Source organism: Oryctolagus cuniculus, chromosome 18, assembly GCF_964237555.1.
Source record: "Oryctolagus cuniculus chromosome 18, mOryCun1.1, whole genome shotgun sequence".
Classification (NCBI taxonomy): domain Eukaryota; kingdom Metazoa; phylum Chordata; class Mammalia; order Lagomorpha; family Leporidae; genus Oryctolagus; species Oryctolagus cuniculus.
The window spans coordinates 65,861,498-65,872,042 of record NC_091449.1 but is presented as its reverse complement, the minus strand read 5'-3'; the positions used below and the strand labels follow the sequence as shown (position 1 = coordinate 65,872,042).

General features: G+C 56.8%; 1 protein-coding gene across 4 annotated transcripts in view; it reads left to right on the top strand.

The window, feature by feature from the left end:
- Window positions 1–3,164: 3,164 nt before the first annotated feature.
- Window positions 3,165–10,545, top strand: part of MBTPS1 (membrane bound transcription factor peptidase, site 1) — a 65,459-nt gene continuing 58,078 nt past the window's right edge. Inside the window, exons 1-2 of one of the 4 annotated variants that reach the window (XM_051847331.2) lie at window positions 3,181–3,318; window positions 6,895–7,004. The gene's annotated coding sequence lies outside the window, so the exon portion shown is untranslated. Of the gene's footprint in view, window positions 3,319–6,894; window positions 7,005–9,338; window positions 9,515–10,545 lie in introns of all 4 variants that reach the window. The other 3 variants (XM_051847328.2, XM_051847327.2, XM_070062808.1) reach the window with 3 other exon arrangements.

The following is a 10,545-nucleotide window of genomic DNA, read 5'->3' as shown; positions in this document are numbered from 1 at the left end:
GCCCCTAAGTTTGGTTTCTTGATATCAGTCTCCATAGGTTTAGTAAAATGAAGATTTATTTATTGTATTTGCCAGCGTGGAGACTTGATTTTGCTTTGAGCTGTTTCAGTCAAGTTGGGGGGGACAGCTGGACTGCAGTGTGTTCAAGAAGGGAGAAGAAAGAAAGAGCAAATGAGAACCTCTCACAGCAAGCGTTTCTGTCCTTCCCTGATAACATAAAACTGGGACCCGCTCCGGAGCCAGAGGGTCAGGGGCCAGGTGGCGTGTCCTGTCTTGACGTCACGTTCTTCTGTCTTAGGACACACGGCCCTGACTGAGTATTTCAGATCGGGATTTCTTGGCTTTGCAGTGGTGTGAAGACGACACATTTGCTAGAAACCACGCTTGGAGCTTTGAGCTTTCCCTGGCCTACCAACATGCCGTGGAATCCTCACACTGGGCAAGGGTGTGTGATCACATGGTCACCATGGAGAACCATCCCTGGGGATCTGCTGGGGGCTGGGCCTGAGACCTCCCCTTGGATGCTGGGACCCCATAGAAACTCAGATCCTGTCTATAAAAGGCTCACAGCGTGGGCACCTCTGCCTGCACACTGCTAGATCCTTTCCAATGACCTGTAAGACCTCATACACGGTGTCTTCTAAGTCGTTGCTGTATTCCGTGGCTTAGAGCACCATGACAAGGACGAAGCCCGTGCACTCAGCACCAGCGTCGTTCTCCCCGACGGCAGTCTGAAGCTGGGGTGCTCAGCACTGCTCAGGCGGTGTTTTCTTTTCCTTTAAATATTTATTTTATTTGAAAGTCAGACTTAACAGCAAGAGGTACAGAGACAGAGATCTTCCATCCGCTGCTTCACTCCCCAAATGGCCGCAGCAGCCAGGCCACTATGAATCCAGGAACCCCACCCTGGTCTCCCCCACGAGTGTCAGGGGCCCAACACTTGGGCCATCTGCTGCTGCTTTCCCAGGCGCACTTGCAGGGAGCTGGATCTGAAGTGGAGCAGCCGGGACTTGAACCAGCGCTCACGTGGGACGCCGGGCCACAGTGCCGGCCCCGGCCTGACCGCTGCACCGCTGGCTGGTTCTGCCGTCTCCTGGGGATGCTTGGGCAGAGTTCATGCCTTTTCTGAGGACCCTGAGAAACTTCCGGCTGCCAGGGTCCAGGCTGCTGATGGCATGAAGACCCTGGGATGGTGAGGCGGGTGAGCGGGAGGCGGGCAGGGCGGCCAGAGCCGTGACCTCCTGAGCAGCTCATTGACGGTGGAGGTCGGGGTCTGTGGTGAAGCACGCGGATAAGGGAGATGGCTCTTCCGGCCCCAGTCGTCTGGCTGGTTGCTGGTCTGAAGTCTCCCACATCCCCTGCAGGTCCTCATTCAGGAGAAGGCTGCCCCGTGTGCGGGTGAACAGCCTGGTTGTAGCGCAGCTGTGGCAGCCCAGGGCCATCTGCAGGTGGTGGTGCACACTGAGCTCAGCCAGCACTCTCCTCCGTGCAGCTCTGGGAGGCCTGCGGCCAGCGAGCACCAGCGTCACACACGGCCCCACAGCATGCCGGGGCAGGGGCTGCTGGGAGTGGAGGTCTCCATGGAGCAGCCCACTTAGGCCCCATCCTGCCTGCACACACGGCCTTAACGTCCGCTTCCGAGCTCACAGAGGTCTTGCTGAAGCCACCCTCGGTGCCGCCAGCTGTGTGGGTCCACTAGGACCCCCAAGAGCTCTCTACAGCAGACCCAGGGACCCGGGGTGCAGCTGCACCACTGGCATTGGCACAACACAGCGTTTAGTCTGAATGAAGATCTTCCTTCCCAGGTAACTGCTGTGTTCCCTACGAGAAGCGGGAGTCCAGGAAGTTCAGCACCTGGAGTGGGGGGACAGCCCTGGTGGCCGGCCCCAAGTGACCTCTCTCTGTGCCAGGAAGGGCCCCATTACCCTCTCCCCTGCAGTGGGGGAACGGTGTGCAATTCTCTGGTCGGCTGCTGCAAGGCTGTTACTCAGTGGCCTGGCTGTCATCCCTGGGCATGATGAACCTAGTCCAAGTCGGAACACAGTGACTAGTCCTATTTAAGATACAACGCTGGGGCGCAGCAGGTTAAAGCCCTGGCCTGAAGCACCGGCCTCCCATATGGGCACTGGTTCGGGTTCCAGCTGCTCCACTTCCTATCCAGCTCTGCTGTGGCCTGGGAAAGCAGTGGAGGATGTCACAGGTCTTTGGGCCCCTGAACCCGAGTGGGAGATCTGGAAGAAGCTCCTGGCTTCGGATTGGGGCAGCTCCGGCCATTGCGGCCATCTGGGGAGTGAACCAGCGGATGGAAGACACCTCTCTCTACCTCTCTCTCAGAGTCAAATAAATCTTCAAAAAAAAAAAAAAAAAAAAAAAAAACACAAACAAAAAAAAAAACAATGCTTTCCTCCGTAGATCTGCAAATCCCAAGCTCATCCAATCCCGAGGCCCAAGAGGGCTCGATCGGAAACCCCAGCTCAGGGCTGGCACAGCCGGGGCCCAAGGAGGCTGAGCGGCTTGCTCGGAACCGCAAAGCGCAGGCGATGGGACGCGTTACCCGGTGCATTCCACGCACCCGGCTGAGCGCGTCAAAGCAAGACTCCCGCCGTGACGGCGTCCTGCGTTACCGTGGGCGCACTGCTCCGGAAAGACCCCGAGCAGCTCCGTCCTGCTCCTACCGAGAACTCCAGGGCTCCCTGTGCCCGTCACCCCGTCACCGCAAGGCGGACCGGGCAGGCCTCTGGCCGCGGCCCGCGCGGGGGCTGCGGGAACCCCAGGAGGCAGGCCGGCCCTCGTCCAAGACCGGAGCCGCGCTGGTCCGAGGGGGCCCGGCACGGCCGCGCGGGCACGGCGGATGTCCGGAGTGGGTGCGGGCGGCGCTGGGCACTCGAGCTGCCCGGGCTTGGGGCGCGGGGACAGGCAGCGGGCCTCCGCCGAGGTCGGCCCCTGGACCCGGCGCAGCCCGGGCGCTCTCCGGCTCGCACCGGCCCTCAGCGCCGGCTTCCCCGCCTCCCGCCCGGCACCGCGTTCCCGCCCCGGGACCGCAGATGTCGCGAGACCTCGCGCCCCGCCGGCCCCGGCCCGCGCCCTCGGCGTCCGGAGCGCGCACGCAGGCCCCGGGCGCGCGGGGCACGCGGGGCACGCAGGGCACGCAGGGCCGGCGGGGCGACGCTCCCAGCGCTCCCCGCGGCGAGCCGCTCGCCCGCGCGCCCCGCTCGCGAGAGTTGGAGGTAAACAGCCCCGAATGGAGCGCCGAGGCGTGCTGGCCGCCGCCGCGCCGGTGCCCCGGGCCCTCCGGACGCGAGCCTGAGGCGGCCGCAGGTACGTGCGACGCCCGCGTGCTCGGCGGAGCCGGCCGGGCCCGTGTGGAGCCCGCGTGCCGCCGCCGCGGCCGCCCCGCCGGCTCCCTGGCCGCCCGCGGGCCGCGGCCGCCGTCCGGACGCGCCGTTTGGCTCCGCTCGAGCGGGCGGAGGAGCCCGCCGGGCGCGGCCCGCGCTGCCGGGTTCCGCTTGCTTTCCCTTCAGTGCGGGCGGGACGCCCGTGCAGGCCGCGCGGGGGTGCCGTCGGCCGACTCCCGGGACCAGCGCGCGTGCGAGCCTGGAATCGTGCCTCGCTCCCCGGAAACTGCTCCCGGTCAACATCGTTAAAACAAAAAAAATTCGCGATCGCGAGACAGGCGTTCGCTCCCCGGGGGCCCGCCGCCGCCGCCGGACGGCCCCCGCGTGGATGCGGCGGCGGGAAGCTGAGCCCGGCCCGGATGCGGGGCGCGGGGCTGACCGCGTCGGCTTCGGCCAGATGTCCGCCAGGCCCCCGCGGGGCTCGGCTTGTCCGTCCGGGCGCCGAGAGGCGGTGCGGGGAGACCTCGGCGGGAGCCCTGGCTCCGGGGCGGCTGCCCTCGTGCGGGTCCCGGCGGATGCGCGCATCAGGGGGGGTTAAATAGCAGCCGCACCCCCCCCCCCCCGTCTTCCTAATTTGCGGAGTCCCTCCCCTTTTATGTAAATTTGCTGAAGTGACAGGTGGAGGACCCCGTAGCTCACCTGTCCCGAGTGATGCGGCCGGCGGTTTCAATGTGCCCACGTGTGGCCGTCATCACGGAGCTGCTTTGGGACCATTTCTGTCACCCCAGGAAGACCCCTGTGCCTGTTTCCAACCCCAGTCAGCGAGAGAGAGGGAGGGGGAGGGGGAGGGGGGGAGGGAGGGAGGGAGGGGTCTCATCCGCTGGCTCGCTCCCCAGGTGGCCACAGCAGCCGGGGCTGGGCCAGGCCAGTGCCAGGAGCCGGCGGGTGAGGGGCCAGAGCACTTGGTCCGCTCCTCCTCTCCCAGAGGCGTCCGCAGGCATCGGGAGCGGAAGCGCAGCCGCCGGGACTTGAACCAGCACCGTGTGGCTCGTGGGCTCTGCAGGCGGCGCTTAGCCCCCGGGCCTCGGCTTGGAGGAGCCGCCGTGGGAGCCCGCAGCAAACCCGGGAGGCCAGGGCTCAGGCGAGCCGCGCGCAGCTGCTGGCCGGGTCTTGAGCACCGGGGTGGGCTGGAGTCCTGGATCTGCTGTGCTAGAAACGCTGCAGCTGTTGAGAGCAGGGCTAGGCCTTGTGTTGGACGTTTGGGCAGGGGCGTGAAGACGCCGGTTTCCTGCAGTGTTGCCGAGTCGGGTTGGGAGCTGATGAAGGCAGCTGGTTTCTCCTTCCTTGATTGCTAATCCTGGCATTGTCTTTTTGCTTGAGGGTGGATTTAAAGCAAACTGAGGGGGTGTGAAGTCCGGGAGGGCCTCATGCGTGGCCGGGCTAGTGCCCGAGGCTGGGGCGGATACGGTGGGGCAGCAGCAGTGGCAGGCAGTGTAGACTCAGGTTCTCACTGGGCACGCACCAGGCTGCGTTGTTGGTTTCTTTTCTTTTCTTTTTTTTTTTTTTTTAAAGATTTATTTATTTATTTGAAAGTCAGAGTTACACAGAGAGAGAGAGACAGAGAGAGAGAGAGAGAGGTCTTCCATCCGATGGTTCACTCCCCAGGTGGCCTCACTGATGGTAAGCCAGGAGCCAGGGTATCTTCCAGGTCTCTCACATGGGTGCAGGGGCCCAAGGACTTGGGCATCTTCCACTGCTTTCCCAGGCCACAGCAGAGAGCTGGATCGGAAGTGGCTCAGTCAGGTTTAAGAATACACTTTTAGGTCATCGAAGAAGGAAGGACGTACTCTTCCCTGAAGGGAGGAGAGAACATCCACTTTGCTCATGGCCGTGTCCAAATCCCGATGGAGTCTGTGGTCACAAAAGGCTTCCACAGGGCAGCCCATGGCAGGAGCCTCGGGTGATCACTGACGTCTTGAATGAGAGCGTCACGTTAAAGGAACAGAAGTCACCGCACCACTCCCCGTGTAGCACCTCCGTCCTCACTGAGTATGAGAATCAACTGCAAATTTCGTCCCTAAACTGTGCTGTGTTGTGTGTGTGTGTGTGCGTGTGTGCAAACTGTTGAAATCTATGCTTAGCATGGAGTTGGTCCTTTGTATATAAAATCAAACTAAAAATGAACCATAACGAAAAAGGAGATGGGAGAGGGAGAGGGAGATGGGTGGGAGGGGGGAGAGGGGTGGGTATGGGGGAAGAACCACTGTATTCCTAAAGTTGTACCTATGAAAAAATGCATTCATTGGGGGGTGAACCAACGGCAAAGGAAGACCTTTCTCTCTGTCTCTCTCTCACTGTCCACTCTGCCTGTCAAAAAAAAAAAATGTTACAGGGAAGAAAAAATACACCTTTACCTTAAGGTAGTGTGCCTGGCATTGCCTAAATGTTAGCCTATTAAACAGTGGTAATACAGCCAAGTATGCAGGTAGTTTTGAAGGGGGTGATTTTTCAGCCAACTTTTAATTAAACTGAATAGCACCCTTCCATGGCCTGAACAGAATAAAGTCTTCTCTGGAATTAGTTGAGTAGCTGGTTGTTAAAAAGCAAAGCACAGCTGCACAGTTAGATGATTCCTGGGGAATACAAGTCATTTCCTCTCAGGTTCTTTTTTCAAAAAAATAATTTCAGGTCTGTTTTAGACCTGTAAGTGTAACCTGCGTGTTACTCTCTTGTGGACACTGGGAGGGGAAGAGCCCAGGCTGTCGGGTACATCAGGTGCTCGCCTCAGTGGGGCGTCCTGTGCCTTGTCTCCCACTACCCAGACACCTCAGCAAGTCCTCCTGGTGCCTGTCGCTGGAGCTGTGTTCTCCATTCAGTATCTGACCTCAGATCTCGTTTTGATTACACCTGTATTCGAGTTGTAATCATACTTGCAGAAAATCCACAGGTATGGAAATACCATCTGTTAGGACATGCCTTCGTGTGAAAAGATAACCAAGTGTTCTCCATGGAGAATCACTAGAAATGAAATGCATTCCACACCTGGTGGGTCCAGCCGCAGTCCGAGGAAGGCCCTGTGGGAAGGTGACACTGGAAGTGACAGGCCTGTTAGAGTGGACAGCTAGGAGTGGACTGTCCAGCCGGTGTCTTCCTTGGCTGCAAGGGAGCTGCCAGCCAACAGTCGGTTGGAGGCCGGTCCCTTTAAGCCCTGTTAAGTGTACAAATAACGTTAAAGGAAATGTATCAGACCTTTCACAGTCAGCAGAAAATTGTGACTTGTTTCAGAATATTACAAAAAGGTTTACTGAAGTATTTAAATTATACATGTCTGTCTAGATATAAAAGTAAGTTCTATTTGTAAAATATAAAAATAGAATGAAGAAGAAAATGATCTGTAGTCATGAATGAAAGGTAGAACTATTAATTACTATTTTCGCGTGTGTCTTTCAGTGGTATTTTTTCCTGTGCACAGACACAGTTTTACAAGTCGGAATCTGTATCCTGTGTGTATCCTGTGCATAAACTGTGTTACTCAGTGTCTTCCTCCTCCTCTTCCCAGATCCTGTTGCTGCTGTAACAAATTACCACAAACGTCGCTACAGACCACCGGTCTCCTGCCTCTCGGTCTGGGGTGGAAGTCCAGGGTCCGTCTCCCTGGGCTCAGCGAAGGTGTGGCAGGGCCACTGCCCTAGGGAGCCCTCAGGAGAGAACCTGTTTCCTGGCCTTGTCAGCCTCTGGGGGCCGCCTGCGTCCCCGCCGACGCACCTCCCGCGGTGGAGACCCTTGTCACTATGTCCCGGCCCGCTGGGTGATCTCAGGTCCCTCGTTAGCCACCCCCGGAGTCTCCCTGGCCACAGGAAGTGACATCGTGGGTTCTGAGGACAGGGACTTTCTTCTCCTTGTGTGGGAGCCTCATTTGTGGTTGCCCTGTGGCCTTCCCTGGTGTGGGTGATTGTTTAGCCAGTCTGCAGGTTCTCCCAGGTAGGGTCTCACAGTCCGCTCCCTGGGATGTCAGCCGTGGCGTGCACTCACACTGACGTTCCCAGGGGGACTGCGCATGGCAGGCTCCTCCCTCGGAATGTGGCCCCCGGAGCCAGGCTGCTCCCCCTCGCTGGCCCTGGTCCCCAAGCAGTGGCCTAGCTCTCCTGCGCTGTGGCTTTCTCATGTGGACAGCTTATTGTGAGGGTTAAATGAGCTCATCCTTGTAAAATATGTAGAAGCCTGCCTGCCACAAAACAAACGGCGAGTTAGTTTTTTATTACTGAATTTACTAGACTCAAAGTTTTTTATGTCCATTTTTTTTAAAAAAAAAGTTTAACCTTTTGAATAAAGATGTATTTTATTTAGAAGGCGGAGTGACCAAGAAGTGACAGAGAGAAGAGGTGATCTTCCGTCTGCTGGTTCACCCCACATGGTCGTGATGGCCGGTGCTGTGGGTGGCAGGAACCCAAGTGCTTGGGCTGTCATCCAGTGCTTTGGGCAGGGAGTGGAGCATCTGACTCAGACTGACGGCCCAGCTCCCTGCGCCACAACACCAGCCCCCATCCATGTGAAGAGTTCTAATACGTACTGGCAAACTGCCATTTCAAAAGGGTGTAAGAATTTTAAAAAATACTTGCCAGTGACTTCTGGGGGTACTTTTATTGCATTCGTTGAATTCTGAAGCATGGTTTGCATTATGTATTAGGTTCTTCGGTTTTTTTTTGTCTGTCAAATGTTATTAGATTTTTATAATGTAAACCAGAGAAACAGGTTAAGTTTGACAGAAATTTACAGTGAATCTTTTCAATAAATGTGCTGGGGGCTAGAGTTGTAAGTGGGTGAAGCTGCCACCTGTGACGCCGGCCTCCCGTGGGGGCACTGGTTCTAGTCCCATCTGCTCTACTTCCATCTCAGCACCTTGCTGCCACACCTAGGAAAGCAACGGAGGATGGCATAAGTGTTGGTCCCCTGCCACCCCGTGGGAGACTGGGTTGCAGTTCTAGGCTTCTGGCTTTGACCTGGCCCAGCCCTGGCTTTTGCAGCTACTGAAGGGTGAACCAGCGAGTGGAAGGTATCTGTCTCTCTCTCTCTCTCTCCCGCCTTGTAATTTTGCCTTTCAAGTCTAAAAAAAGAGAGAAAAATCTTTCGATTCCTTAGAGTGAGATGTGTCGATGCCCCTCTGTATCCAGGTGTTCTGTATCCTTGGATTAAACCAGTCGGACTATCGGTATTTTCTTTAAAAAAAAAAAAAAAAAAACAAAGGCGTGCAGAACACGCAGCCTGTCTGTCTTGTCATTCTCTGAACTGCAGTACCGCAAGTGTTTCCATACGTTTTGGTCCTCTGTAACTGGACACGACTAAGCAGGGGTGGGGCGTGTGGCCCAGGGGCCGGGCGGCCTGCAGGTCACTGGCTCTGACCCTGCCGAGAAGCTGCGGACAGTGTGTGAGATTCAGTTACTCTGTAGCAGGCTGATTTTTAAGTGGACAGCTTTGTACAGCCTGCAGATCATGCCGTACACATCCACGTGGCCCTTGGCAGAAGAAAGGCTTCTCGCCCCGATTTACAGTAACCCAGGAGATGCGCGTGGGTTCTATACAGATACTGCGCCGTTCTACGTGAGGGACTTGACGTGTGAAGATCTGGGGGTCCTGGAGGAAGCGCCCGGGGGATTGTGATTATCCTGGTTAGCTCGCCCCGCCTCTTCTGATATTTGTAACAGTTACCTTGATTTCCATCACCTTAGGATCCATTCAAGCTGTGCATCTTTGTCAGGAAGCTGGCGAGGTGATACCTGGCTGTTCCCAGGGCATCCGCTCAGCTAGGCCCAGGTCCCGTATCCTGTTGCTGGGTAGCTTGGGGAGTCCCCAAGTGAAGGGTGAGGGGTGAAGAGGCACGTTGAGACTAATACCTCATTCTCCAGAGAGGCAGTGACAGAAGGAAAGACAACACACATACACACACACGCATGCACACTTGTGCACACACACACCCTCACCCTCTATCGCTGGTTTACTCCCCAGGTGCCACAACAGCGGAGCCTGCATCTCCACGGTGGGTGATGGGAACGCAGCTCCCGTGGTGTGCTCTGGCAGGAAACTGAATTGGCCGCAGAGATGGGATCCAGTTCCAGGCACTCCAGTATGGGATGCTGGCGTCCCAAGCATGGCTTAACTGTTGTGCCACAGTCCCCACTCCTGTGAGTTTATTGTACTTGTGTCCTTGTGGGCTCCTGTTTCCTATTTTATTGAGTAGGGTAGGGTCTCTTACTTTCCTTCTTTACCGGGAAGCTCAGAGTGCCTCAGATTTGGCCAGTGGGAGCCCCTCCAAAGTGACATCTGTGTCACCTTTGACATGTTCCCGTCATTCTGTGGGGTATAGGAAGGTGTTCCGGACGCATCTTGTCCTTACCTTGCCAGCCTGTAGCCAGCTTTCTCTGAAGAGCCTGGCTTCATGTCTTGAAGAATGGCATTTAGAAAGCCAGATCAGGCCGGCGCTGTGGCGCAGCAGGTTAACGCCCTGGCCTGAAGCGCCGGCATCCCATATGGGCGCCGGTTCGAGACCCGGCTGCTCCACTTCCCATCCAGCTCTCTGCTATGGCCTGGGAAAGCATTAGAAGATGGCCCAAGTCCTTGGGCCCCTGCACCCAAGTGGGAGACCCAGAAGAACCTCCTCTGGCTCCTAGCTTTGGATCAGCGCAGGTCTGGCCGTAGCGGCCAATTGGAGAGTGAACCATCGGATAGAAGACCTCTCTCTCTGTCTCTGTCTCTCTCTCTCTGCCTCTCCTCTCTCTGTGTAACTCTTTCAAGTAAATAAATAAATCTTTTAAAAATTTTTTTAAAAAAGCCAGATCTGGGGCCAGCGCTGTGGTGTAGCAGGTAAGGCTGCCGCCTGCAGTGCCAGCATCCCATATGGGCACCGGTTCAAGTCCCAGCTGCTCCACTTATGATCTAGCTCTCTCCAGTAGAAGATGGCCCAAGTCCTTGGGTCCCTGTACCCATGTGGGAGACCAGGAAGAGGCTCCTGGCTCCTGGCTTTGGAACAGTGCAACTCCAGCTGTTGTGGCCAGTTGGGGAATGAACCAGCTGATGGAAGACCTTTCTCTCTCTCTCTCTCTCTCTCTCTCTCTCTCTGCCTCTCCTATATTTATTTCTGTACATCTGTCTATTTGTATTGAAAATCTAGAGTTCATCCAAGCACTTCAGATTCATTCTGATACCGGGTGGTTAT